The sequence below is a fragment of the Xiphophorus maculatus genome, chromosome 6 (genome assembly GCF_002775205.1).
Source record: "Xiphophorus maculatus strain JP 163 A chromosome 6, X_maculatus-5.0-male, whole genome shotgun sequence".
NCBI lineage: Eukaryota > Metazoa > Chordata > Actinopteri > Cyprinodontiformes > Poeciliidae > Xiphophorus > Xiphophorus maculatus.
Window position 1 is genome coordinate 27,478,773 of NC_036448.1, and position 27,745 is coordinate 27,506,517.

At 38.0% G+C, this 27,745-nt stretch overlaps 1 protein-coding gene across 1 annotated transcript in view; it reads right to left on the reverse strand.

The window, feature by feature from the left end:
* dip2c (disco interacting protein 2 homolog C) overlaps window positions 1-27,745 on the reverse strand; it is a 162,300-nt gene that overhangs the window by 133,903 nt on the left and 652 nt on the right. The gene's annotated exons all lie outside the window — the stretch shown is intronic.

Below are 27,745 nucleotides of genomic sequence, written 5' to 3' on the forward strand. Positions count from 1 at the left end.
TATTTTCATGAAAGTTTATCTATAAGTTAGATTTGTTTTATTTCAAATGACTAGGAAGTTTTCACTAGAAACTGGACATGAAATACTAGGTAAGATTTTGTGTTTTTTGCAGTGTTCTGGCTTCTGCACCAGTTAAATCAACAGGTTCTGCACTTGTTCATGCTGTTTGACTTGCAGCAGAAACAAGAGGAAAAAAACTGCAATAAAACCGAGCTGGCAGCTCTGAAATGTTTAACAAAACCATTTTGTCATGTTTACACATTTATGATCTGGATTATCTTTGTAAAAATGTCCAACACTGTTAAAGTAGGTGCAGTGTCTTCCAGTTTTTCTGCAGGACCTGGACCGCCACAGTGAAAATGTTCACTAATTCATCCCAGTTTCCTTTCTGCTTTCATTGTTATTGAAAAAGAACAATGAGTTCCCAGAGATGGATGAAATTCCTTTGTGGTTTTGAATCCACAGCTTGGCCTTAAATCATTTCAGTCGAGGTAAAATCTTTTTTATTCAAGTCTGCAGCTAAGGAAAGCAGGAAAAGACTACAGCTATTTTGTTAAACATAAAACTCTGATTGGACCCAAGAGTATTTTAGCCTTTTTGTAAATCTTGGATTTTCCTAAATGTTTTCTCAATCCAGCATATCCATAAGTTTTCATTTTGAGATTGAAAACTCAAAATGATACAACAGTTTTACTGTCTTCCATTTAGCCTTGCTGTTGTTTGCTTAAAGTCTTGCTCTCTCTCACCCTCTCGCAGCCTTAATGACTTGCAGAAATATCTCAGGTCATTTGAACTTGTTTTGCCTTCCTTTTGAAACATCTCTCTTATACGGTAAACTTTAAATCTTCTCTCAGTAACGGTATCCACACTGAAGAGGGTTTAAACGCATGACCAGACAGTGGTTAGCTATGGTATGTTCACTGATCGGAAAAATATCTGATTTTTGAGCTTTTAAACAGCAGATTCAAATGAAATAATCACTAAAACCAGTTTGAAACTCATAAAAAATGCATCCAGCTGCTTGTCTGTTTAGAGCTTTTGCTAACTTTGAAAATGTTTAGTGCACTTAGCTTAAATTCATTTTTCCACAAATTCCAAAGTGCCAATTTATTTACCGTTTTGTTAACTTTCGGTTCAATAAGGTTTGGTGTCTGTGCTGAAGCTTTGGTAAATGAATCCTTCAAGTAGTTAGATGTTTATATTCATGCTCTTATTTTGAAGATGAAGATTTCTTTTTCCTCTGCTAGCATTCTATTTCCCCCCCCAATGACTTCATATTAAACAACACACACGGTAGACAACAAGATAAAAACATTATGGAAAAATGAAATTTTGTAGTATTTCAAGGAATAATATAATTTGAATTGAAGTTAGCGTGTTAGCATTAGCTAGTTGGTGTGGCGCTTTAGCATTCGCAAAACTAATGTTTAAATTTAGCGCTTCAGTATCAGCACAGCTAACTTCTTAGCTAGCGTTGCCCAATATTGGATGCTACCTTGTTACAAAAAAAAGAAACGCATTTCTTCTCTAAGAAACTTGGAGTTAGAAATTTCAAGTCCAATCTGGGAGACGCACTGAAAATTCAACAGGTTTGTCTAAAACACCACTGAAAGCTGCTATTTTAAGGCATTTAACTGATTATTTAACTTAAATTTCTGCGCCGGGAGGTTTCATAACATTCCTGTGTGTTTCGGAATTGGATTTTCGCCTCAACAGTCAAACCAGGAATACAAATAGTTTTCTCAGGCCAAAAATGACTTTCTGCTTGAGAAAGTGGAGTAAAGTAAGGAGAGTTAAGTGTTGCTGAACCCTCTGGACATAGTAACCCCCTTTCTTCTGTCCACAGGGAACAACGGCGGCTCTGTCCGTCTCCGGCTGACCATATAGGGTTCCTTTTATCGCAGCAGAGCCGCAAGACTTCAGTGAAACGAACGCAAGCTTCAGAAATTGAGTCCAGATCCTTGACTGACACACACATCCAACGGTTAAAGGCTCATTCTGCGCGTTTTCGGCTCAGCCACGCCCGTTTTTCCATCCGAGGTTCATTGAATGTCAGTTGATCACGGCGACAAAGACTGTGGGCGTGTGTGTGTGTGTGTGGGCGTGTGTGTGTGTGTGGGGGGGGGGGGTGCGTGTTTGAAACAGAAGGAATGTTTGTGTTTGGAGGGAAGAGTCCCAAACACATGACTGCATTCCTGAAGGAACGACGGAGAGAAGAAGTAAAGAAATAAAAAAAGGAGAGAGGAAGAAGAAAGAAGCTAAGGTGACCCTGACAATCGAGGAGTAAAGAGTACTAGTAGCAAAGATTGGAAGAAAAATGAGTGATAAATTTTGAAAGGTTTCATGGAAATGGCGACGGGTGACATAACTTCCTCAATTTTACAAAAAAACGTTTATACGCTCAGTTTTCTGCTAATGTGCAAAAAAAAGGGGAAGATCGAAACACTTTTGCCGAATACGTTCTAACATATCGAACTTTACAACCCACCAGGTCTGAGCCTTGCCAGATCCACTGAACTCTGAAAAATTTCAAATTCCACAACTCTGTGTTTGCTATTTCTACAACATTGTTTATTGACGCCATGCATAGCGCCGACTTCTGATGAAACCACGCTTTGCGTAGCCAGTAGATGGAAATACACCTACTTTGCATTTTCTTTTTTCAGGCATTTTAAAAGTTTGTTCAAAATTCACATGACAGTAGAATGAAAATGTCGCTCAAGTCTCCCACAAAGCACCGCACATCTCCACCAAAACCAAATCAAAAACAGGTCTGGAGTTCAGTTTATTGACTTCCAAAACATTTAATTGCCCAACTTCTCCATCTTTAATCCAGTTTCTCCACTAAAATATTCAACAATTCAGAAAATCGTTGCTGCACTTTTGCAGCCTTTTTGGGAATATTAAAAATGATCTCCTGACCTCTGACCTCTGCTTGGAGGAACATGGGAAGTGGAATCAGTCATGAGACGTTCATGAGCGACTTCCAGGGAACAAAGCATGACTGCAGAAGATTCAGAGCAAAAAACCGACACAAAGACGTTCTGTGTGAGGTACATTTGATCAACCCGATCGTTCAAAACCGTAAATATTCCTGTAGCTGCTGTTAATTATGACTGAAACTAAATAAAACAATGATTATAGGAGGTGAGGAGCTGCTGAGGTCACAGAGAAAAATATGTGCTGCAGGTAATTTCACAGTAAATTTGAGTCAAACTGCAAAGACACACAACGTATTTTTGAAATATTATTTTCTCTTGTAAAGTGTCTGATTGTGCTAAAAAGCACTATATACATTTATATAGCAATTAATTGATTAATTTGAGGGTAGAATTGTGTAGAAATGAAGAAAATTTAATTTAAAAGGCATCTTAAAAATGAAATGGCAGAAAACCTCACTCAAAATATGGAAGATTAGATCATCACATATGATGTTTGGAAGAAAAGTCTCCGTCTGAAGCAATCAGCTTTCCAGTGTTTCAGGAAATGTGGACATTGACATTAGCATCTTTGCTACATGTTTAGCATTAAGATGCTATTTTAGGCTAGCATAGCTTCACTAAGAGGCTAACTCCTTTTAGCACAATAGTCTTTTTCCAGTGACCAATCGGATCATTTTTTGAAGCTAAAATTATCGACCAGTGAGCCAAGAAAAGCAGGTTTTTCATTCATAGTTGTTGTTAGCGGATGTAGCTTGTGCGTCAGATTTACAGGCGTACCAGAAACGCAATACAAAGGTTCCAGTATGCATGTCATGGTAAGAAGTGTCCCAAAAATTACTGCTATGAAAGACAATGTTGCTCTTTTGAGATCACTTTCAAGTAATAATAAAAGGTAATGCCATAATAATTCAATAACACATTTTTTATTCTAACAAACATTTAACACTGGAACTGGCAGACATTTTAAATAGCTAAAAAAAAATAACAACAAAGACACAAATCAAATTAATTATTAAGTCTCTGTAAACTAAATTATCCATCAAAAAAGTCTAGTTTTGACCAAATCAACAGACTAAAAACGTTTATCATCCAGTTTTTAGTAGAAAAAAGATAAATCATACAGAAAGAAAATATTTAACTAGTTTTAATTTCATTTACTGCTTATCGAGACAAACCTTGGTTCCGGTTCAGGACTTTTGCATGTAAAAAAAATAAAAGTAATTGTGCAAAAACTTTTAACATGTTAAGATGTAGAAGAATCTGTAAAAGGTTGGTCTATAAGAGTTTATTGCAGTGGGTTTAATGGAATCATTTAACATTTATTTTAACCAAAACACACTCCATTGATGTGTTTTCATCGAGTCAAAGCCAAATCTATACAAAATATTTATGTAAATAATGCTTTTTACAGAAACAGAGCATCCGATGAGAATTCCTCCAGAGTTCTGGACCGGTTGAATAAAGAAATCACTTTAAGGTCCGAGTGGAGACGAAAGGCCACCAGGAGAAACGTTTGCTGCTTCTCACTCTGCATGTTAATCATTTCCCAGCCACACATCCACAGCTGAATTATTGCACACTTGAAGCTGCGCTCTCATCAAACTCAATTACTCCCCAAACCGCCTCATCATCTCCTCTGCCGCCATCCGTCTTCCTCATTTCCTCCGTTAGCCATTTTCTCACAACATCCTCATGAGTTTTACTTAAAACTAACCTGACTCGAATTCGGCCCAGTAGTTTTTAAACTTTTAGCCTAAAGTCACATTGAAGAGCCTGAAAAAATCTAATTAAAAACCTCAAGTTTGTTCAGAGGATGGAGCCTGAAGATTTATTCCTAAACTCAGATTAAGCTCATCAAATAAAGAACAAACATGCTACAGATTAGCTTGCTCCCAGTAGAGTTCGGTAATCTGCAAACTGGGAAAGCTAAAATACCAACCAGAGTCTCGGGAAAATCAAAGAGCAGCCATGAAGAGAAAAAACTCAGCGGTCGACCTTTATCAGTTTATTACATCATGATGGAAGAAATTTCTCATCAGGATGAAGTCTGGACTTTGACTAGACCACTGACTGTTACTAATTTTAGTCTAGTTTATAGTGAAAATATCTTAGTCCACTTGAAATAAGGCAAAACTAACTTATAAGTAACTTTTCAGAAACATATAGTAGTTTGTTTCATGTCAATTTCTTAATATTCTATCTCCATTTGTAGATTATTTCACTTGTAACAAGATATTTTTCCCATGTGAAATAATCTGCACATGTAACAATTACTTTTTCATCAATGTTAAGAAATTATTTACCTAAAATAAGTTTGTATATCTTGCTGAAAAGTTACTTATAAGTTAGTTTTGTCTCATTTCAAGTGTTTTAAGATATTTTCACTAGAAACTAGATCAAAAATACTGAGATTATGAAACATTGAGATTTTGCAGTTCTGCAGTCCTAACATCAGGGAACCCTTTTTGTTTTTCCTAAAGTAAAACCTAAACTCAGTAATAAAACCCAAAGATTTGTCTAAGACCAGCTCCACCAGTCCCAGAGGAAATCAGACTGGTTTACTGGTTTACTCCAACAGTAATTACCTCAGCAGCTTTTAACGGCCAGCCACTGCTGAACCGTATCGTCCAATCGGACGGCGCCGCCGGTTGTGTAACGGCGGGTTTAATCCGCGCGTTCTTGGAGATCAGCTGTTCAGGCAGGCATCGTCTCTGGGCCCGGTCCAGTCAGCAGCACTAACTGGGTTTCTGGAGCAAGTCTTTGGAAAACACCCGACCCGATCGGCCGGCAGCCAATCCCTCAGCACGCCGCGCTCGTTATGTAACATCCCGTCTCACTCTGCACTTCCTTAGACCCTTTTCCCTCCTCTCACATGTAAACTAGCGACTTTTTGTGATTTACGGGTTTCTGCTGCCTCTTCAGATAATTGTAATTGTGCAAGGAGAGAAGTTGAAAGTAGAGAGGAATTAGGAGGTTTAAGGAGTAGAGGGGGCTGGAAATGTCAACTCTGACCTCTGTTGACCTCAACTGACTCAAGGCGACACACTGAGGAGCAAAAACCAACATGGAGGTGCCAAAACGTTCTCCAGCTAAACAGAAACAAACCTGGAGTTATTATTTTTTCAACTATCTAGAGTCAACTTCAGTTAATACAGCTAGAAACTAGAACTTGACCTGGACTCAGATCTTAACCTTCAGAGCCACATAAATACAGTTACAAAGTCGGCCTTCCTTCACCTGCAGAACACTGATCAACATATTTGTTGCATATTTGCTTGATGATTCTGATGATATTTGACTAAATGTAATGTTTATTTCTTGTTTTATTACTAATTTTATGAGATAAAGCACTTTGAACTGACTTGTTTATTATCAATAACAATACCATCAAACTTTACTTGAGTTTATACGTCAACATTCGGGTGTTTTAAGCTTTCCTTCAGATAAAACGTAAACTTTTCCTTAATTTTCTTCTTCAGTCTGCAGGTTCTCCCAGAAATAAGAGCAGAAACAGAAGGGCTGAACATACGGGCCCCTCCTGCAGCCGGCGGGGATTACTGGACCTGTCTGTATGCGGGCCGCAGGAAACAAAACCCAAGAAAAGACAGAAAACCACCGGAAAACAGAAAACAGATACAGAAAACTGTATCCTGAAGCAAATCTGAGCTCTAAAGCTAAACTATAATCAATAATTTAACCGTCTGACTTTCGATTAGTGGAAATTATAGTGTTGATTTCATTGTTTGGGGGCAAGGGCCTGGCAACAATGGGATCAAACAGAAGGACTGGTGATGACCCAATTCACAAGCCAACCTTCATCCCTGGAGGCTAAATCTGCAGCAGCAGAACAAACGGACACATCCTCAACGATTTAACTCGATTCGTCATGTCTGACGGCAAAACGACGACCAAAAACAGACCCCAATGCAGCTGCCACATTTTACTGCGAGAAAACTAAACCTAAACCAATCATCATCACAATGGCAACAGACGGCTTGGACGCAATATTTGGTGTGATGCATCCACACTCTGAAAATTGATGATGTCTTTGGCGTTCTGCATGTTTCATTTATTCTTTCTTTTTAAAAATGAAAAAATAATGTTTTTTATTTGTCTGTCTACGAGTCAAATTCAAAATAATGAAGAAAAGGTTTCAATTCAAGTCTTGGGTCAAAAATCCAAAATGGACATCTTGGGCATCAGATAAGATGCTGCATTGTCTCTTGTTTCAATCTGGTGGATATTCTGGTTTGAAGTTCCTATTTTGTGTTAAATATTTTTATTTAATTGTCTTTTTTTTGTAGAAATCAGTTTAAACTTTGACATTTGAGGGGTTTTCTTGGTCATTTTTATTGATCTTGATTAACTTGTAAAACCAATAAGAACATTAAACATCCAATGGGGTGAATACTTTTTATAGGCACTGTGCAATTAAGTAGAATTATCTGTTAAATTTGAACTTTTCATAGAATTTTTTTTCCAGAGAAGTAAATAAACCAACTTTTAAGAACATATTTTGTTTTCCAGCAAAATAATGGAAGATTGCTGGGACGAAAAGTACCAGCACAAAACTCAAAAAATCACCATATCAGTGTTTCATATCAGTTGATATCAATAATTATCAATTAGTTTTTTTTGTTTAAAATATCTGAAAATACTTCCAAACTGGTGCTGTGACATTTCCTGTCTTATCCACAATATTTTTAAATAGCAATGAGGCAATGTGCCTTAAACGTTAAACTGCTGCTGTGCAAGTTACTCAACAGGTCGTTGCTAGGCACCCAAAGAATGAGTGAGTTGCTAGGCACCCAAAGAATGAGTGAGTTGCTAGGCAACCAAAGAGTGAGTGAGTTAGTTAATGACATAAATTTAACCCAAAGTTATCACATTTTGTGACATAATTATGACTTTAATAGTTTTTTACTGGGATTTTATGTGACACAGTACCATAAAGTACATGTTTTTAAACAATATCTGAAAAATGTGTCATTTGTTCGCCTTTTATACTGATAACCTGAAAAGAAAAGCTTTACCAACACAAAATTCACCTTGCTTTCTATATACTATCAGCAACATATGGTGGCAAGGCAACAGGAAGCCACCTTTCAGACTTACAGGAGGTGAAGCATGTGTTGATGAACGCCCTGACTTCCATCCAAAAACTCAGAGACCATCTGCTTGGGAAAGTTTCCCAAGGCAGGTCAGAGGACAGGAGAACCGGCCGGTCCGTTCTCCAACCAATCCAACGCGTTAAATATTCAACAAAACCAACTGTAGTCACACATGGTTTGGAAATAAAATGGTTTCTGTGTGAACCAAGACATACATGAAGAGGCACAGAGATTCTTCAATCTGTAAATAATTTGAAGAAAAGGAGACCAGAAGGATGAAAATAGGGAGGGAAAATTGATGAAACCAAGTTGAAAAGGAAGGAAAATCTTTACAGCCAGACAAAAAGACATAAAAGTCTCAAGAGGTTAATAAGGGAAAGGAGGACATCAGAAACAGGAATACTGTCACATTGAGAGAGAATAAAGCTTTAATTGAGATGTAAGGGGAGGTGGATCTGTTTTAAAGGCCAACAGGGAGAGGCGACCTTTCTAAAGGCCAACAATTGGTTTCATCTTCACTATAACAACTGAGCTTCATTATAAAAATCTAATTAAAACACAGCCCACTTCAAAGGATTACAAAATAATCCCTAAAAATGTCCAACAACCCACCAAAAACTGGATTTCTTGGCATAAATACTGACAACAGAGATGGTTTAATTTCAGTTAAAAACAGGAAAAATCTTTTAAATCTGGGAGGAAAAACCAGTGTACAAAATATGGGTGCAGTTCTCCAGATAAAAGCAATACCTCACTTAAAAAATGAATATAAATAATTACTTGTATTCAACTTGACCCTCGATAAAAAGTTAACTTAAACTAAAATAGATTAAAAATTGTTTGACTTGAACTTGTTAAAGAATTGTTACCTGATTTATGCTTCAATTTGTTGAACAAGTTATTAATTTATGAGTCTAAAGCAGCTTTAATTAACAATCTAAAGGTTTGTTGTCTTTAATCCCTTGCAACAATCACAGTTTAGATGCAGTTTGTGCTGGAGGTTTGTCTTCGAACGAGGTTCGCCGCCACCTTGCAGCCCGTCAGTCATTTTAATCCTCTCTTCAGCGTCTGGCAGCTCGACACATCCTGGATTTACACAACGGCTTCCTGATCCTTGCAACGACTCTCCTGCCTGCCGCCTGAAGTTTTACCTTTCATCATGTCCTTCCACTGCTTCACAAATGATCCTCTTCCACCAACAAAATTCCCTTTAAAGATGTGAAAATCAGATTTTGTTCAAGGACTGTGGGAAGTCGGTCGACCTTCTGACCTCTGCAAACAATGCTGGCATTATGAAACGCTGTCAGCAATCTGCAATAAAAGCAGTTTGGCTTCAGGTGTTTCATTACAGCTCTATTCTCAAAATCTGAGCTTTTTGTCCTTTCTCCCCACCCTTAAACCCATCAGCTACCGCACACATATTGAGCTGCACTGCAGCCACAAGGCTCGTTGAAAAGACAAAAAAATTGAAACTGAAAAAACATTTAAAACTGAAAAAAAAAAAACAGTTTTGAAATGGAAAATAACTGGTTTGAAACCAATACTCTACCACACACCTGTGGAGTAAAACTGGTGTCATAAAGTTTGTTCATAAGGAAAACATTTTTAATCTTAAAAAATATTTTCAATCTGAAATAAAAAGATTTGAAAATGAAAAAGTTTTGAAAAAGGAAAAAAATTATTTGAAACTGGAAAAAGATGTTTTGAAAGTGAAAAAAATGTTGAAAACGACTTTTTAGATTCAAGGTTTTTTCAGTTTCAAACTTTTGGCCCTGTTTTGGCGTCAGATGACGGTGGTGTGGTACGGAGCCCTCTAGGGGACATGGGGATTTTTTTTTCTTTTGCGTTACCTCGCAATACTTTTGCGTTACCTCGCAATACTTTTGCGTTACCTCGCAAACCTTTTGCGTTACCTCGCAAAACTTTTGCGTTACCTCGCAAAACTTTTGCGTTACCTCGCAATACTGTACTGGTCAGTTATGCAGCATAATTGAATACTGTAAGCCTTTCCTACGGTGGGCGCCGTACTTTATGCTTTAATATAAGGTTATGTGAGGTATTTCCATGAATTTTAGTATCTTTTTGTGAAATATCTGAAGTTTTATATCTTTCCTTAGGATAGAAAGGCACCACAAACCTACGATATAAACAGAAACCTTCCGTAAGTAGGAAAGAAATAAAAACACATTATAATTTGGACTATTTCTGAGTTATTATCGCGGTTAATAAATCATCTGACAGTTTTGATTGTGTCTCTGTTGTGCTCGTAGTCTGAATGGTTTAAAGAGCTGCTTTCAGTGCCGCTCCATCTTAGCCTTAACAGACATAAACTTGCAGTAATAAATCGATTTTCAATCAGTGTTTTGCACCAAGCAGTTAATAATAATAAACAAGTTTTCACTGAGGCTCTGTAAGAGCCATATGAATGAAATAAGTAATTATTGATATGACAGGAGCAGCGGCTTTGACACTTAGGTGTGTCGACGTGGGAGTGACGTCACCAGGTATGAATGGGAAGGATACTGGCTTTGTGTGTATTAGGAAGCGGTGAGCGGGGCGGTCAGTCCTTGCAAAGTTTGGAGCATAATCATCAAAATGGAATAAATCGATAATTGTGACAGAACAAAGAAAAGGTTTGGAGCTGATTGATAGACAGATGAGATTCCCCGAGTTAACCCAGTGCGGCCCTTTACCATCATTAGTTTGTCGTGTTTTTAATAATAAAAACTTGTTAACAGTAAAAACTGCTTGGTGCAAAACACTGATTGAAAATCGATTTATTACTGCATGTTTATGTCTGTTAAGGCTAAGATGGAGCGGCACTGAAAGCAGCTCTTTAAACCATTCAGACTAGAACACAACAGAGACACAATCAAAACTGTCAGATGATTTATTAACCGCGATAATAACTCAGAAATAGTCCAAATTATAATGTGTTTTTATTTCTTTCCTACTTACGGAAAGTTTCTGTTTATATCGTAGGTTTGTGGTGCCTTTCTATCCTAAGGAAAGATATAAAACTTCAGATATTTCACAAAAAGATACTAAAATTCATGGAAATACCTCACATAACCTTATATTAAAGCATAAAGTATGGCGCCCACCGTAGGCTTACAGTATTAAATTATGCTGCATAACTGACCAGTACAGTATTGCGAGGTAACGCAAAACTTTTGCGAGGTAACGCAAAAGTTTTGCGAGGTAACGCAAAAGTATTGCGAGGTAACGCAAAAGTTTTGCGAGGTAACGCAAAAGTATTGCGAGGTAACGCAAAAGGTTTGCGAGGTAACGCAAAAGTATTGCGAGGTAACGCAAAAGTTTTGCGAGGGAACGCAAAAGAAAAAAAAATCCCCATGTCCCCTAGAGGGCTCCGTAGTGTGGGATCATCACTGACAGCTCACCACTTTTTTTTTTTCTTCTGAACAAACTTTATGGCCCCAATTTAACTCCATACACACCTCACCACCATCTCACCCGTCTTCAAGGCATCTTATTTCCAAAAACAAATACATTTTATGAACCAGTTGAATGTCGCCTGACTCATGTTGGTGGGAATGCAGAAGCTCGGCGCTGGTTTACATGTGTGAGGGAGTTTATAAACTGAGTGTGGGCGCTTCGCGGCATTTTTCTGTGTGTTTGTGAAAAGTTTATGTTTGTCGTCTCACTTCAAACCTCATGTTTACCAAGAGTTACACATCCACCATCAACCTGAAGACCCCACTGTCTCCTGCAGACCTCAGCTTACATTTTCTGCTGCCGACAAGCTAACAGAATGAAGCTAAAATTAATTTCTATTATCAGACTCCTCTGTTACAAAAGTAAAAGTATTATGTAGGACGAGGCGAGTCTTTTCTATAAATATGGAAAATAAAGAAAGACGGGTAGTTTGAAGGTAGTTACTTGTAAAAGTATATGAAAAGTAGACTTTTACTTATTTATTCAAACTGTCCTGAAGAATAATATGAAATAGAAAATCTGTGAAAAAAAAAAATATCAATCTCCTCTGCCTTCTCCCTGTGGTAACAGGAAGCAACCAACCAGAGACAGGAGGCGGGTCTTAGCGCTGTCAATCACCCCCAACAGTTTTAACATGTGTAAAAAAAACTTTTATAAAAAAGTCACATACAGCACCTTTAAGGGTCAGAGTACTCAGAAAATGTGTTTTAGGTGCCTCAAAACTAGCAAACAAACGTTCCTTTTTTGCCGTTTTTGTTAGTTTGTGTCTACATGTTGGAAACAGTCCAGGTGATTATTTGAGTTTGCTGACAGATTAATTTGATCCGTAACTCAGATCATTCATCATGTTTTCTGAAGCAGTTCTGAGCCGTGAAGATGTGCTCTGTTGAGCTCAGCAGATGATTTATTTTCCACCTGAAGATGTTTTGATGAGAACCAGACTCCTGCAGAAATCTGCAGAGGATGACATGTTCCAGTTTTAACTTGGCAGAGTCACTGTCCAGTTTCCATGACGGCAGCCATGGCAACACATGTTAAACGTGAAGCTACGCATGTACAGCTGAACTTTAGATGATGTGAATAATGACTCAAAGACCACTTTTTAAAAATAAGAGAAATATTTTAGTCTCTAGTACTATACATGTAATTGTGTGTAAAAATAATTGCAATGGAAGACTTTTGCACATGAACTAAATCCTGAACTTTACTTTAAAAAGTGCAAATTTGGATAAAAAAAGAGATCAAGTCCTGTTCAACTTTTAAGAACACGTTTTATAAGCTATTATTCATTTAAAAAAACATTTTTTTTAAAGCAACAGCTTGGAGAAAACCAAAGTTCTTGATGTTTTGATATGTTAGCAGGGGCAGATCTAGAAAAATATCTATGGGGTGACAAGAGGGGGGCAAGGATTTATTTATATATAATATCTCATTCTCACGTTTAGCTTGCATAGACATAACGTTCGACTAAATTTACTTGTTGCAAAATATTGTTTTTAACTTGCATTGTTTCAAAATGAGCTTCATGTAGCTCTGAGGATTAATTAATAATATAATTTCTTAGTGTAGTATAGTTAATTATTTGTACGTCTCTCATATTGCTGCTAATTAATATGTATTACTGGATTGGACAGCGCCTATTAGTCGCCATGTGATGCATTAGGTTTTGCGCCACAATAAAGGTGCAATAAAGCTGATAAACATGTGAAGAACAAAACTAGATAAAACCACTTCCATTCTGCTTTTTCTCGCTCTGTCTGTCGGCATCAGCGTACACGCGGCCCCGTTGCCATGGCAACCGACAGACAACAGCTCAACGAGCAGATAGAGCGGAGATTACGTTCAAGCCTCAGGGGAATCAATTCCAAACAACTAACATTTCCCACACAAAGAAGTATGCAAAAACACCAAAACAGAACATTCAGTCCGTTACATTATGTTGTCAGGCTTGACATAGGCTTGATATTGTGATTGTTAATAAATTTTCGCCTGAACACAGCGGCGGTTGATTAGCTGATTTAAAAACCTGCTCTACTGATGACTTGGTGTGTGGGTTGTCCGATTTTAGTGCCAACGGAACCAAAACACACCGAACTGCACAGAACATGTTAAGGTTATCAAAGTCAATAGCAGGCTAGCAACAGTTAGGCTAGCATAGCTGACCCACTGCTCACTTTTTAAATTTTTTCTCTAAATTAAAACTTTTTTCTCACCTGTTAAATCTCAAACCCTTGAACCTTGTTATCCATGGCTATCAAAGGGTTGAATTAACCGCTAAATAGTACGTCCTTTTTTCAGATTCTCTGTGTGATTGCGGTATTTTCCTGACCACCAATATTCCTGACTCAATGGGCAGCAGTGGCGCACGATAAGTCATATAATGTCTAATCCAGTAATATATATCCATATCAATGCTGCTGCCTCGAGCTCTGTCCTTCCAGTTTCTCTCTCACTTCCCGCTACTTAGCAGTAGCTGTCAGGTTACATTGTGTTGCATTCAATGTTGTCGGAAAAGAGATTCATGCGCTTAATGTCCGATTTGCCATAACTATTTATTGAATTCATAGTCGGCAGCTGGGGTGGCAACAGAGGTGGCAAGGCTCTCAGTTGGGGTGGCAACTGCCACCCCATGCCACCCCAGTAGATCCGCCCCTGTATGCTAGTTAACTGCATTTTCACACCTGATAGTCTGGTAGATTTGGTTCGACTGAGCACCGAAACTACAACATTTGTTATATTTTTACTTCATTGTGTCAAATGAACCAAACCCTTTGAAAAACCTGTTCCCCTCCTCACCTGTGGGGGCGCTGCACCAGAAACCACTGGAAGGAAAAGACTCAAAATCCTCAAAGACACTGAGTGCAACTTCCTTATTCATGAAATGAAAACCAAAACAGAGAAGCGTCAGATTTTAGCGGTCATAGTATTTCTATTGTTTTGGGTACGCCATTTCTCATGCTAGTGCTAGGCTAACACGATTGTTTTGACTGTATTTAGCCAGAATGCCCTGCGCTGTAGTTCATGTCCTGCTTTTGGCGCGGTCTACGTTCCGCTTGGCGTTCACATATGCATTTGAACCACACCAGAGTTTACTTCAAACTAAATAAAACCAAGATTTGTAGGCTGGCCAGAGTTCTTGGATCGATTTTTATTCACACCTCCCCAAACGAAACGGACTTCCGATTCAAATGGACTGGAGTTCGATGACAGCGGACTGAACACCACTTTGGTTCTTGTTTCATAAGTTGCCGTCAAACTTAAGCAGTTAACCTTCAGGAAATAGAAATAACACTTTTATAAAAGCTGTTTCTAAAGGATCTTTTCAGTTATATTTAAATATTTATCAGTATTCCAGTTACTGCTGATCCAGCAGAAGTGAAACAATTAAGTCCAGGTCGAGTTTGCTTTCTGTTCATCTTACATTTCACTGATTTGTTCTTCTCTTAATCTTCCACAAAAAGGAAGCACAGATGAGCGGAGAAAGACCTCTAGATCACCATGTTGTGTCTTGGAGATAAAAACGGTAAAACCTAGAAATGTCCCTGAAGCACAGACTTGGAAGCACCAGACAGAAACACAAGCGTAGGAGGGAGATAAAATAAAACCCAAACAGCTCCGAGCCAGCAAACGCACCTCCATTATTCCTCTGAAAACAGCTGGAAAGGAGCCACCAGGACATGGAGGAGAAACCCGTCCAGCCACGTTACGGTTTTAATAATTTCTCAAATCTGAAGCCAAGTGTATATGTGACGAAATTTCAACTAAATTTATATTTTGGTTTAGTTTGTGTTTAGATGCAAAACATTTCTTGTATATTTCCATCCAACTGTTCAGTTCAAGGCAAACAAAGAAAAACTGAAAATTTTAACTAGTTGCGTTTCCATGGACCTTCAAATTATGAAAATAAATTAGCTTAATAAAAACAAGTCAAACTCCTGTTTTTAGAAGTTGAATGAGGCAGTTTTTCAATCATATTTTGCAAAACTGCAATAGAAACGCTTATTCCCCATCACACGAGTCACATGATCATCAACAGGACGTTACTACTGGCAGAAATGACAAACAAGACAAACAGGAAGTGATGGTGGTTTGGCACGTTTAATAATGCAATGCAATAATATATATTCTGTTAGTTAATTTGAATCAAGATAAAACTCTGGATTAGGATTTTGATTTTTTTTTAGTAAAAAAGGCGAAAAATATGAATCATTTTCCATCCGTTTCATTGTTTTGTGCTACTTTGTGTTGATTTTTTAAAATAATATCCCCGCCAAAAACAGCCAAGTTATAATAGAACAAAACGTGGAAAAGTTGATTTTGTGCTAAATTTAACGCTGGGGGATCAGCCTTGGGGTTTTATTTGTCCAACTCCCAGGAGAGGAAATAAAACTCTAACTACATGAGGTCATCTGTTTATCCTTTTGCTGCTGGATTAAAAGATCACTTGGTTTTCCTGCATCAGCGTTAAAAGCAGAGAAGTTTTCGTATGACCTCATGCTGAAAAGTTCATAACCCTCATCATTTTTAAACTAGGCCAGAATTGTGCAAGACATTTCAGAGGCTTACGCTGGTCGAATTCACCGTCGCCTCATAATCTGAGGCAATATTTGCCGTTATGTAGCTCAACACATTTCCTTCTTAACGGCGGAGAAAAGTTAACGGATCGCACAATGAAAGCCAAACGATTTCACTGATGATCAAACGGATGTGGGTGTGTTTCCCTGAGCCATTTTAAACCTGAAAGAAGCAAAAAATGAGGTAATCCCATCCTTTATCCCTGCTGTGAGCGGGACAAAGGGCATCCATAAATCACTCTTCTTCATCACGCTGCCGGTTAGAAGGATGCAGATAATGAAGACGCAGAGCGTAGATGAAGTGGGTCAAAAAGGTTCCCACTCCTCTTCAAAAGGGTCAGAAATGTTTCCCAGCATGCCACTGGAGAGTTTGGACTCTAAGGCACCGACTCTGCGGATCAGCTGCAGTAAAAAATCTGGTTCAATTCCAGGTGAGGATGTTTTTCAATCAAAACAAGCGAGATAATCTCCATTTGAGTGATTGTTTGTGGGGTTCACTTAATCTTCAAAATGATGCTACCCTTTAAAGGTGACCTATTATGCTTCATTTAACAGGTTAGAATGTCTTTATAGGTAATACAAAACTTTCATTGCATTTGTTGCACCAAATTATTCGTAGATAATGAGATTTTAGGCTGTGAAGTTCTACTGACTTATTATAAGGTCTCTGTCTCTTTATATCCAAATAGCGACATGATCATAGCGACATCCCCCACCTCCATGTTTTCACACCCACGTAAAAATGGCTATAAATAGATACACCATTATACAACCATACATCTTTGAAAAGCAGAAGTGGAGCCTCCTGCACAACCAAAAAGAACGAAGCAAAGTGGTTTCTAGATCGTAAGTCAACAGCAAAACACTTGTATTTTCCAGCAGCCATTAAACCAGCTGACCAAATGTACTGGAGCTCAGCTTGGGCTGGGCTTTGCTAGGTAACGGGCCAATCCGGAGGTTTTTGAAACAGCCGATTTCCTGACACTAAAACATAATGCCAAAAAACGGTTTGATAGTTTAGGAAGCAGTAGAAACTCAAATGGAAGTACAAAAACATGCAAAATCTGAATTTTGCACAATAGATCCTCTTCAATATTCCTGCCCTTCTGAACATTCACACATCCTGAAGCTTAACAAGAAAAGCCCGTTCAGGTTTCCAGCATTGAACTTCTCGGGTTCTTTAGGATTCAGACTTGCAGCTCATTCAAGCTCATCTTCTCTGCTCCATTCAGAGGTGGCTCCCCTCTTTGATAATCCAACCCTCCTGGTGGTGGAGCTCCACCAGCAGGGAAATGCAAATCAGCTTGATCCTCAACAACCAAAATCAAAATCCATCAACAACAAAAAATAAATTCAAAAAGACTTTGACCTCAGCTTTTTAAGTTACAAGTTGAACTGAAGCACAACATGAAGAAGGAGCAAACTTCTCTAAAATTGTCAAATATTTCTAAAAATTATGTTTTTAAACTTGAGTTTTGCACCTGGATGGTGCAAATTTACATGATGTCAGTAAATTTGCATCCCTGGTCATCTGCTGCTCTGAGGCCTGCACTTCAAATTCACTCCAATCCTTCTGCTTTACTAACACAACATAGATGGAAACTTTAATTAATTGATTTATTGATTATTGTGACAGTACAGGTGCTAATGTGAAATACTGTACAATCCGTTCCAATTATTTTATTCTTTTACCTCAGTTTGAATCTGTGTGCTTCACTTTACTTTCAACAACGGGGGTTGCTAGGTAACGAAGCACCTTAACAATACAAAAGATTTTTTACCGGCTCATTTTCCAGACACCAAAAAACATTATTGCCAAAAAACCACTCTGTTGAGCAAAATGAGAATTTTGCACCATATTATCCTTTATTGTTATCGAAAAGCCGTCATTTTGAAAAATGCAGCAAACATTTGATAAAGAGTATGAAGAAGTTAGGACTTCTGTAAAAAAGTGCAAACTAACTGGCGGTTTTATGTGTTTTGTCTTTGTGCTGGAGCTCTGCTTGGGTTGCTAGGTAACGGCCTGGGCTCATCTGGGGTTGCCGGGTAACAGCGCAGTGCCTTAACAATCGGAAGGTTTTGAAAAAGCTCGTTTTCCTGACACCAAAAACTTATTGACAAAAAAAAAAGGCTGATCTTTTTAAGCATTTGATCTGTTTCTAGAAGAAGTAGAAACCCAAATCAAAGTACAAAAACATGCAAAAAGTGAATTTTGCATAATAGGTCCCTTTTAAGGTGAAATAAGGCAAACTGTGGAGCAGAGTGTTTGTGATGTGCAGAGGTAATTTTATTTATAAATGGAGAAAACGCCATCTGGAGCTCTGTAAACCTCCAGCCAGCCCTGGCTGCGCTCCAGACTCCCACCAGTCGGCCCCGGGGGTCGGATCCATCACTCTGGGGGACAATCGACGTGGTTTGTATACAGGAGGCTCAAAGCTGTGCGGCTGTTTCTGCTCTGTCAGTTCAGTATGTCCCTGAGCGTCGGGCCAAGATCTGGACTTTTTTGGGCAGAAGCAGCAGCTCCAGTGGAGGTGGATTTTGTTTGTGTTTTTTTTCTGCAGCGTTCCAGTCATGCACTGTGGCCTGATCTGTTTTAGCCTGGAAAGCAGATAGCTATCATGCTAAACTCTGCAGGTAAATCCAGATGTTTCAAGCATAAAGATCAGCTCGTTCCTGCAGATGTTAGAATCATCTTCTAACTAATCCGGCAGGCAGCTTTTCCTGGAAGGCTGTTTGGACCAACAAAAACTTTATCACTCCAGCGTTCCAAGAGACGAACCTGGAGCCAAAACCCTTTAACTAGCCGTGGCGTTGTTAACGTTCGCAGCACAATGCTTTCCTTATCCACCCCCCTGTTTCTCCTAAAGCCAATCCTCTAATCTAAAAAAAAAAGAAGAAAGTGGCTGAAACCGGTTTGGAGAATGCGGTCAAATATGGGGGCAATTCTAGGCAGATTCCTGGGATAAGACAAGTAAGAGAGGTGCTTTTATTCTGCTGGGAAACAGATGGAGTTCATCGCTTTCTGCAGCTCGCCTCCTAATGTTCAGGGCCGGCCCCGACTCCGCTGCGTGTCCATAAACCAGCGAGGCACGAACTTTTACAAGCCATTAGTTTCAAACGATTACGAGAACGCGGCTTTTTCAGAGTCCTGATCGATATCAGCAGCCAGATCCAAAAGTTCAACTCAAGTCTCAACTTTCACATCTGCATGCAAATAAGGAAAATGCAAAAACATTAATCATTAACTTAACATAAATTATTTCATTTCAACAAGTTCCACATAATTGCATTTAGTTAATTAAAAGCAAAAGAAATGTTATACCACTTTACAATAGGGGAGCCTTATGGATGGCTAACATAAATAGCTTATAGATCTGTTAATCTATAAACACTTTATAAATCATTACCAACAGTTTATTATGCATTAATAATTAGGACGGTGAGAAGGAGCCTTATTGTGCTTACGAGGTGGTCTGAAATGTTCAGGATAACAACTCCAGATCGACTATTTTGGTGAACAAATTTGACGATTTGGCAAGAAACCAGTAGATTTTATTTTCTTCTCGTCCCTAATACATAATAAACATGTATTCATGATTTATAAAGAGTTTAGAGATTAATTAATAGAATATTTCCAAACTATTATATGGGCATCTATAATTGGAGCTTTAGTTATGTTTAACTAAGACTCTTCATTACTCAGCAGGTTTTTCTTTCTTCCTGCTTCTAAATTAAACACCCGTTTTAAAGAAAAACTTACTGTGGGTTTTCACTGCCTCTGTCATCACAAAAAGGTGGGAGTCACCATGGCAACCAGTGACTCAGCATTTCCTGACCGAGTCTCTGATTAACGTTACTTGGCAAATTCTTCGTTCTTTCTTTCTGGTTTTGAGTTTGAAAGGAAAGGTTTTAAAGGAAAACTTCATGCCGGTTTTTTTTTTAATATCAGGATTTCTACGTTTATGGATTTTGTTTTGATTTCATTTCTGATTAAGTGAGGTTGACCTTAGGTTTAAGAAACAAAAGTACTTTCAATTAGGAAAAACATTAAAATACCTTTTTTTTGCTATATTTACACCTGGTAGGAAGTCAGAAAAGCATGATAACTTTTCTACGCCAGTCATTAAATACTTTCATATCAAACTAGGGTTTGATAACATGACATTATTGAACATTTATAGCTTAGAAAATATTATAAATCAAAATCAGCCCTTCTCAAAAACAGTGTTTTAAATCATTCTGGACTGTGAAGCTTGACTTCACATCCTCTATGTTGGCTAATTTGGAGCTATTTCACAGTTTCAACATTACTGAACAGTTTGTTTACACAAGGAGAACAGAAAGTGTGACGGAGTTTCACTTCAGCAGATTCCCACAGGCAGAGCAACCAAACTCTGCTGCCTTGAACAAATTTGATTTTATTCTTTGTTTGGAGAAGCTGGAGAGTCTCAGAGTATCATATACAGACAAACAATCAATAGGGCTTCAGCTTTGCAGCTGGAAATGCGACCTAAATCTAATCTTTTTTGTCCTAATATCCATCCTTTTCAAGGCCCAATTCCGATCTTTTACACACAAAAAAATGCACATTTTTTCCAGGTCCATAAGTGGAGCTAAATTGTATCCAATAGTTTTCAAATCATCGTTTCAAAGCGTCTGAACAATCATGCCACCTTTGTCCGACCTTTAAGTCATTGATGCAAGACGATATGGCTGAAAATCTCTGGTTTATTGTCGTCATAATTAAGTCCTATACATAGCTCCCACAAAGTTGGAAGAGATGCGCGCCACTGAACTGCCGTCCTGGTAGGCAAAGCTCAGATGACTAACAAAAAGAAATGAAATTGAAATTCATGTGTAAGAGAAACATGTCAACAAAATTGCTACTGTCAGGATCGAACAGAGACAAAGAATGTGGTTTGTTTACTGTTGTCATAGCAACGGCCATGACAGTTATTTATGGATACCTACCAAGATGGCTGTCAGCTACAAGGTCCCCGTAAGTTTGACGTCACATGAGAACGTATGCATTAATGATGTTTGGGATAGTTAGTTTTACAGTTTTCTCCACTGTTTCGTCAATGAAAGCATCAATAAATACCAATAAATCAGAAAACATGACTAATAATATAGTTACTATGAGCAGTTTAATGATGCAAATCACACTTTTTTATGTGACTGGAGTCCAAAAGAAGAGCATTAAAAATGGGGATGTTGATCAAGAGAAGTATTTGAGTTTGTAAGGCTATAACTGCTGTGACACACCTAAAAAAAGAAGTAATAAATAGTTTCTTATTGTCACGTTTTTCCAGCCGTATCTTCCGGTCCAAAGTGGATGGGAAGTCTTCCACTGTCCCGCTCCTTTAAAGTGAATCCAATAAAGCTGAACTGTTTAAACGGATTAAGTGCCGACTCAGGCTGCAGGCAAAAAGCCGACCTGGACGGAGTTCAGCAGCCGCAATCATCCAGGATCACTAGCCAAGAAAAAACTCCAGGAAGGACGACTGATCAAGAGAAATAAAGACCTTAGGGATTGACTGGAAAGTTTTGCACAACCGAAACGTTGACATTGAGACACAGCCAGTGCTAATCAACCACAGAGAAGAGGTGAGTGGGAGCATAGAGGTCAGGAGGTCACACACTGTAAACCTGGACAGATCCGAGAACACATCCTTATGCGTTCCCCCCAGTCGATTTTAGTTGTTTTCGTAGTGGCAACCGCAAAATAAGGCGTTGCTGCTTTGGAAAAATGCAACCAGAGGCAGGAAAATGGCAACATGTGAGCTGAAAGCGGCAGACTGAGCCGCTTCATGATGCAATCTGACAGAAACGCAGTGAAAAACTCTCTCTCTCTCTCCGCTCCCCGTCCTCCCGGCTGCTCCAGCAATGACATCACCTCCCTGACAGGCAACACGGCGGGGCAACGGTTGCAGGGCAGCAGGCGGCCGTTGGGAGAAATTTTCCAACAGCAGTGAGGAAACCTCAAGCTGCCACAAAGGCAGTTCCCAGAATTTAATTTAACAATATCCCACAAGACAGGGTAAAAACAAGGGACGTTTTTCCAAATAAACACAACTTCTAGCCCTCGCTAACGGTCAACAACAGTTGTTGAATAAAAACAAACAGTAGGATTATGAATCAGTGAGTTATTGGTGGATTTATTGCCCAGAACTCCACTTCAGAAGAGCTTTGTTAAAAAACAAACAAAAAAAACAACATTTTATTGAGATGAGAAGGGAGATTTCACAGCTGGATTACAAACCAGGCTAGAGCCTGAAAAACGTAACACAATATAAGCATTTTAAATCAGTTCAAATCAATAATGATCTATTAGATTTTTGTTTTCAACATCTGAAATTTTTCCAAACTGGTTGCATGGCCTTTCTCCTGCTAAATGTGTTAGCTCCTGCTAAATGTGTTAGCTCCTGCTAAATGTGTTAGCTCCTGCTAAATGTGTTAGCTCCTGCTAAATGTGTTGGCTCCTGTTAATACGTTTAGCTATAGCTAATGGTGTTAGCTCTTGTTCATGTTGTCATCTCAAGCTAGCACAATAAACAGTAGCTCAAAAGTCTGTCTTTTTTTGTTTCAACAGCTCATTAAAACTTTGTGTCAATCCTGACATTTTGTGGACTGAAGCTACCCGCATCATCGACCCAGAATGCATTGCACAGGTGAATAAATTGGTGAAAAATATAGTAAAGATGTTACATTTTTTGAGTAATTATGAGTTTTTACATATCTCAAACAACAACTTTTGGGCTAAAAGAAAGATTACAAGATGTTCATGTTCAACTAGTCGTGGATCCTTTAAACCTGCATCTGAAAGGACCCAAAAGACGTCTGACAGCATCATATCTGAAGAAAAGCAAACATATCAGCCCTAACTAAACATGTCCAACACCAACTGGTAGGCATGGTGATTTATTAGCAAATTAAGACCTTTCTGCATGTGAAGCTGTTGAAATGTTGAGTAGCTAAAATGGCAGACAGGTAAAGTAAACTGCGTTTTTCTTCAGGTTAAAGTACTAATTGGTGAATCTGCCACTGATTCCCCTTTCCCTTCACATCCGGGCCATTTCCTGAGGAGACGTCAACCTGTCTTCGGCCTGAAACGAACGTCTGCTCGGCCCGCTGACATTTCCAGCCCTCAGATTTGTTGCGCCGGCAGGCTGACAGCGCGGGCCGATAAATATTAATGCTAGAAGCCACCCGGAGACGGCTGACAGCCGATGACGAACGTGGACAACAACAACAAAAGGAGGAGGGATGCTAGCTCATGCTAGCTTTAAATTTAGCTTTGTTAGTCTGTTTTGCTCCTGCTGTTCATATTAGAAGAAGAAAAAACTCCCTAAAGTTCCTGAGCGTTTTTCCGGTCCATCCAAATAAAGCTGGTTTCAGTGGGAAACCCTGGAGCAGATAACCTGGAGGGGAAAACTGCCAATGAGTCGTCAAAAAAAAAAAAAAAGAGGGAGCAAATATGAATTTATGGTCTCCAAACGAGCTTCTCCCTCTGTCAGGGTGGAGGAGAGGAAATTACATCACTATGGCAACGGTGGGCCTACAGGTGAGGCGGTGTGATTCAAGAGGAGACGCTTCAGCTGTAAAACTGACAACAAAAACAATGCTGGGAAAATCTGAAAGTTTCACCTTCAAAGTAAAAACAACAGATTGTTTTATTGATTTCAGTTAATTTATCTTTAAACTCCCAATACAGTAAAATCCTTTTGGATTTGTAGAGATGAACTGATCAGGTATTAATATTTGTATCGGTCGCAATACTGAAGAAAAAATATATAAGTAAATAAATATAAATAAATATATAAAACATACACAGATTAGGTATTTATGACACCAAGGGCAGATCTAGTCAATCTAAATCTACACTGCAAAAAACACAAAATCTTACTAAATGTTTTTGGTATAGTTTCTAGTGCAGATTTCTCAGTACACTTGAAATAAGACAAAACTAAGTAGTAACTTTTCAGCAAAAGTTGGTAAGACAGCATACAAGTTTTTGATTCTCTTTGAACGAGTGTTTGTAGCTGTTTATCTTTACATATTTGAGAAAAGTACTCAACCTATTGTTTTGTCAGTTTATTATTCACTTTCCACTGACTAAACAAATTAAAAGTTGTTTTTAAATGCTTGCCCAACCCTGTGAAGCTACTGGTGAGTTTATGTTGCTGAATTTGTCATTCAGAAACATTTTAAGTCAATTCAGCTCTGTTTTTCTGCATGGGATCGGTATTGGCCGATATTACATCTCAGATTTCAGTAGCAAAAAACAGTGGATCAATTAATGGATTAAATTATGAGTTTTTCCAATTTCAAAGAAACCCTAAATAAATGCTTCCATATTTTTGATATTTTCCTGCTTTAACCCACCTGACTCAACCTGTTAATTAGCAATTTACTAAAATCAGGCGTGCCTCAAGGTCGAGTGTTTGAAACCTTGTATGAAGTGGCTCCATTGACAGTAATTTGATAGTTTTGTCAACACATGACGGCGCGTACACACCCACAGACACATGCACCTGTCCCTGCAGACAGCAGAGTGGGCACACGCCCATAGCAGGACAACTGTTTTTAATTTTATTGAAAGGTTTAAGAGAATAATCCATAAAAATCATGTATCGATTGAAAATATCAATGTTTTTGGAGTTGATTGCTTTAGCTGAAGCTGATGGTTATGTTGGAGACCAATGGCAACTTTACTGGAAGGTAAAACAATTTAAAGCATATATTAGAGAATAACAGTCTGCTGCGGTTTCCAGGTTTAACCAAGCATTGTTAAAAAGTTACATTTTTTGTAAATAATCTGACCATGTTTGGTGTTTAACGCTAGCAGTGGAGTCAAATCTACACAGACTGACAATCAGAAACATCAGTCATCAGTTCTGCTTTCTGTTTATGAGTCACAGACGGCCGTAAAAATCCTTATTCACATTCACAGATAAGGTGAACGCTTTTATTCCTTCTGAGCAATAAAGCTACCACCCAAAGGTCAGGCTGCACCCAAATCCCACTGATCAATAAAAAAAGCAGCAGACACCTTAAGCCTGTCCCAATAAACAATAAGCCAATTAATCGTGTGATAAATCAATAATTACCATTTGCATGATTTATCATGTTTCTCTTTCTACCACAAACTGGATGATAAAATTCTTCAGTTTGGTCTCAACTAGAACTTCTTCAACTCCAAGGAAGGTAAAGACAAAAAAATAACAAAATTATCAGAGTTTCTTCTGATTAAATGACTTTTTTCTCATAATTTTAAGACATTCTTTCGATAAAATTGCATCTTTATTCTGTTAATATTACGACTCTATGCTTATAAACTAACAAAACTTCCTGTAGCCCGGCGTTGATTCTCTGTCATACAACTCAGAAAAGGGATGATTGAAAAATAAGCCACTTTTTGAAAGTTTGTCATTTCTTTTCTTAGAAATAAATGTCAAAAAGAAAGAAATTAAATTTCAAACTTTACAAAACATTATATTTTAGTCTAACTTCTAACTAGTTAGAAATGTACCTTCCTCAGCTGATTTTGTGGAAGTTGATTCAATTAAAACGTCTTTTTTCCTCAGTTTTCTGCTAAAATTGCTAATTCTGCTAATATTATGACTTTTTTCTCATAATTACTCCATCACACAACTCACAGATGGGATGATTTAAATAGACGCCATTTTTGAAAATATTTGCTCTCAAATATTCTTTTTTTCAAAAGTAAGTGAGAACAAAATAGATTAAAATTGGATCTGATATTATTTTTAAGCCCCATCGCTCTCTGCAGCTCCTCCAGAGTCACCAGGGTATAATGCCTTGCTCAAGGGCGTCTTCTATCTCTTTGAGGCAGTGCAGGAATCCTGCGACAAGGGGCTACAGAGGGGGGTTGCAAAATTGGGTCAAAGCTTTGGATTCGTCAGCTAAGCATGTAAATAATGCAATGGGGCATCTGACCCCATTTCTCTTGTTTACATAAAGAGAAATTTCACATGAAAGTGTGTCACCTGTTTTTTTTTTTAAACTCCTCTGCATTTCAGCTGTTTAAAAAAAAGAAAAACACACACACACTTCCTCTTCCTCTGGTTTTCTCCTTACAAGGCTGAGTCCCTGCAGGAGGGAAAACAGCTGAAATATGACACTGACGCACAGAGAGAGGCTGCAGCAGAGCGACATATCAATCTGGGAAAAAATAAAAGAAACAAGCAGGGAGGAGGGAAAGCTAATGAGAAAATCAATACCAAGACTGCATCTCTGCATCTCGAAAATCAACCCCAGTCTGCAAACTGGATAATAACAAACAGATTCCTCCTTTAGGAAAACCACCTGGCTGCAGGGTGTGTGTGACTAATCATTTCTTTGCTTCTGTTTTTCCCCTTCAAATCCAAATTTTAGGTGTGGAAACTTCTTTTCTGGATGTTTTACATCAATGATGTTCAAAGTGAGGCGCAGGGGCCATTTGAGGACCCCTACAATGATTTTCTGCAGCCATCCTGGACCACAATTCAAGAATAAATCAAATAAACCATGACAAAATGGCAACTTTTAAATTAATATCTACTCACTACAATGTTCCAAGCATTGTTCCTCTACATCAATATGCAATTTGACATTCTGTAAATAAATTAACACCAATTTAGAAAAAAACAACAACAACTCATTTTTCAATTTAAAAAAGTTTTGGAAATTAGTGCATTTTGCTAAAAATACTTTTTTTAGCATCACATGAGTCACATGATCAACAACCAGGATGTTGTCACTGGCAGAAACTACAAAGAAGAAAAGGACAGGAAGTAGTTTGGAGGAAGATTGTTTTTAAATGATTTATCACATCAACAAGCTTATTCACATGTGACTTTAATTGCATTTCTTATTTAATGGAAACACCACGTTTGCTAAATTGTGGGGGTTTTTTTACATTATTGACAAAGTTTTGCATACATTTGTAATGGAAATGGAGCTACTGACCCAAATCTGCTTTTAATTGCTGAAATAAAACTTGGCTAAATGCTATGGGGTCCCGTTTGTAAAGTTACACAGTAAAAACTTAACAGTAATATTTTTGGTTTATTTAGCCAGAGACAAAAAAATGCAAATGTTAATTTTTCAAAGTCATATTCTTACAAAGTTTTGTAAACATTCATAAATGTCAGAGTTCCCAGCAAAATATCTAATTCACAAGCGAAATGTTTAATTTACAAACAATATACTTAGTCAAGCTAAACGAGTATGTAGTTAGCTTTCTAACTAACTTACTAGGTAGCTAAACAAGCTAAATTTTTAGCTTCCTAACTAAAATATTTAAGTCTGAGCTAAATATTTAGCTTTAGTTAAGAAGGTAACAAAGCTAGCTAGCTAACTATTTAGCTTGGTTAGGGAGTTAAATACTTACATTTGTAGCCAAAATGTTTAAGTCTAAGCTAAATATTTAACTTTCAAAATAAATATTAGGTTAACAAACTAAATATGTAGTTTCAAGCATTTAATTGCCAGCCGAAACATTAACAATAAATATTGACAACTGAATATTTAGGTCCAAGCTAAATATTTAGCCAATACGCAAATTAGCTTGTCAATAAGCGGAAGTGGAATATCAAAAGTTAAAACGCATTTATTGTTGAGGTTGTTTGTTTTAGTTTTGCTTTGTTTTTGAAGTTGC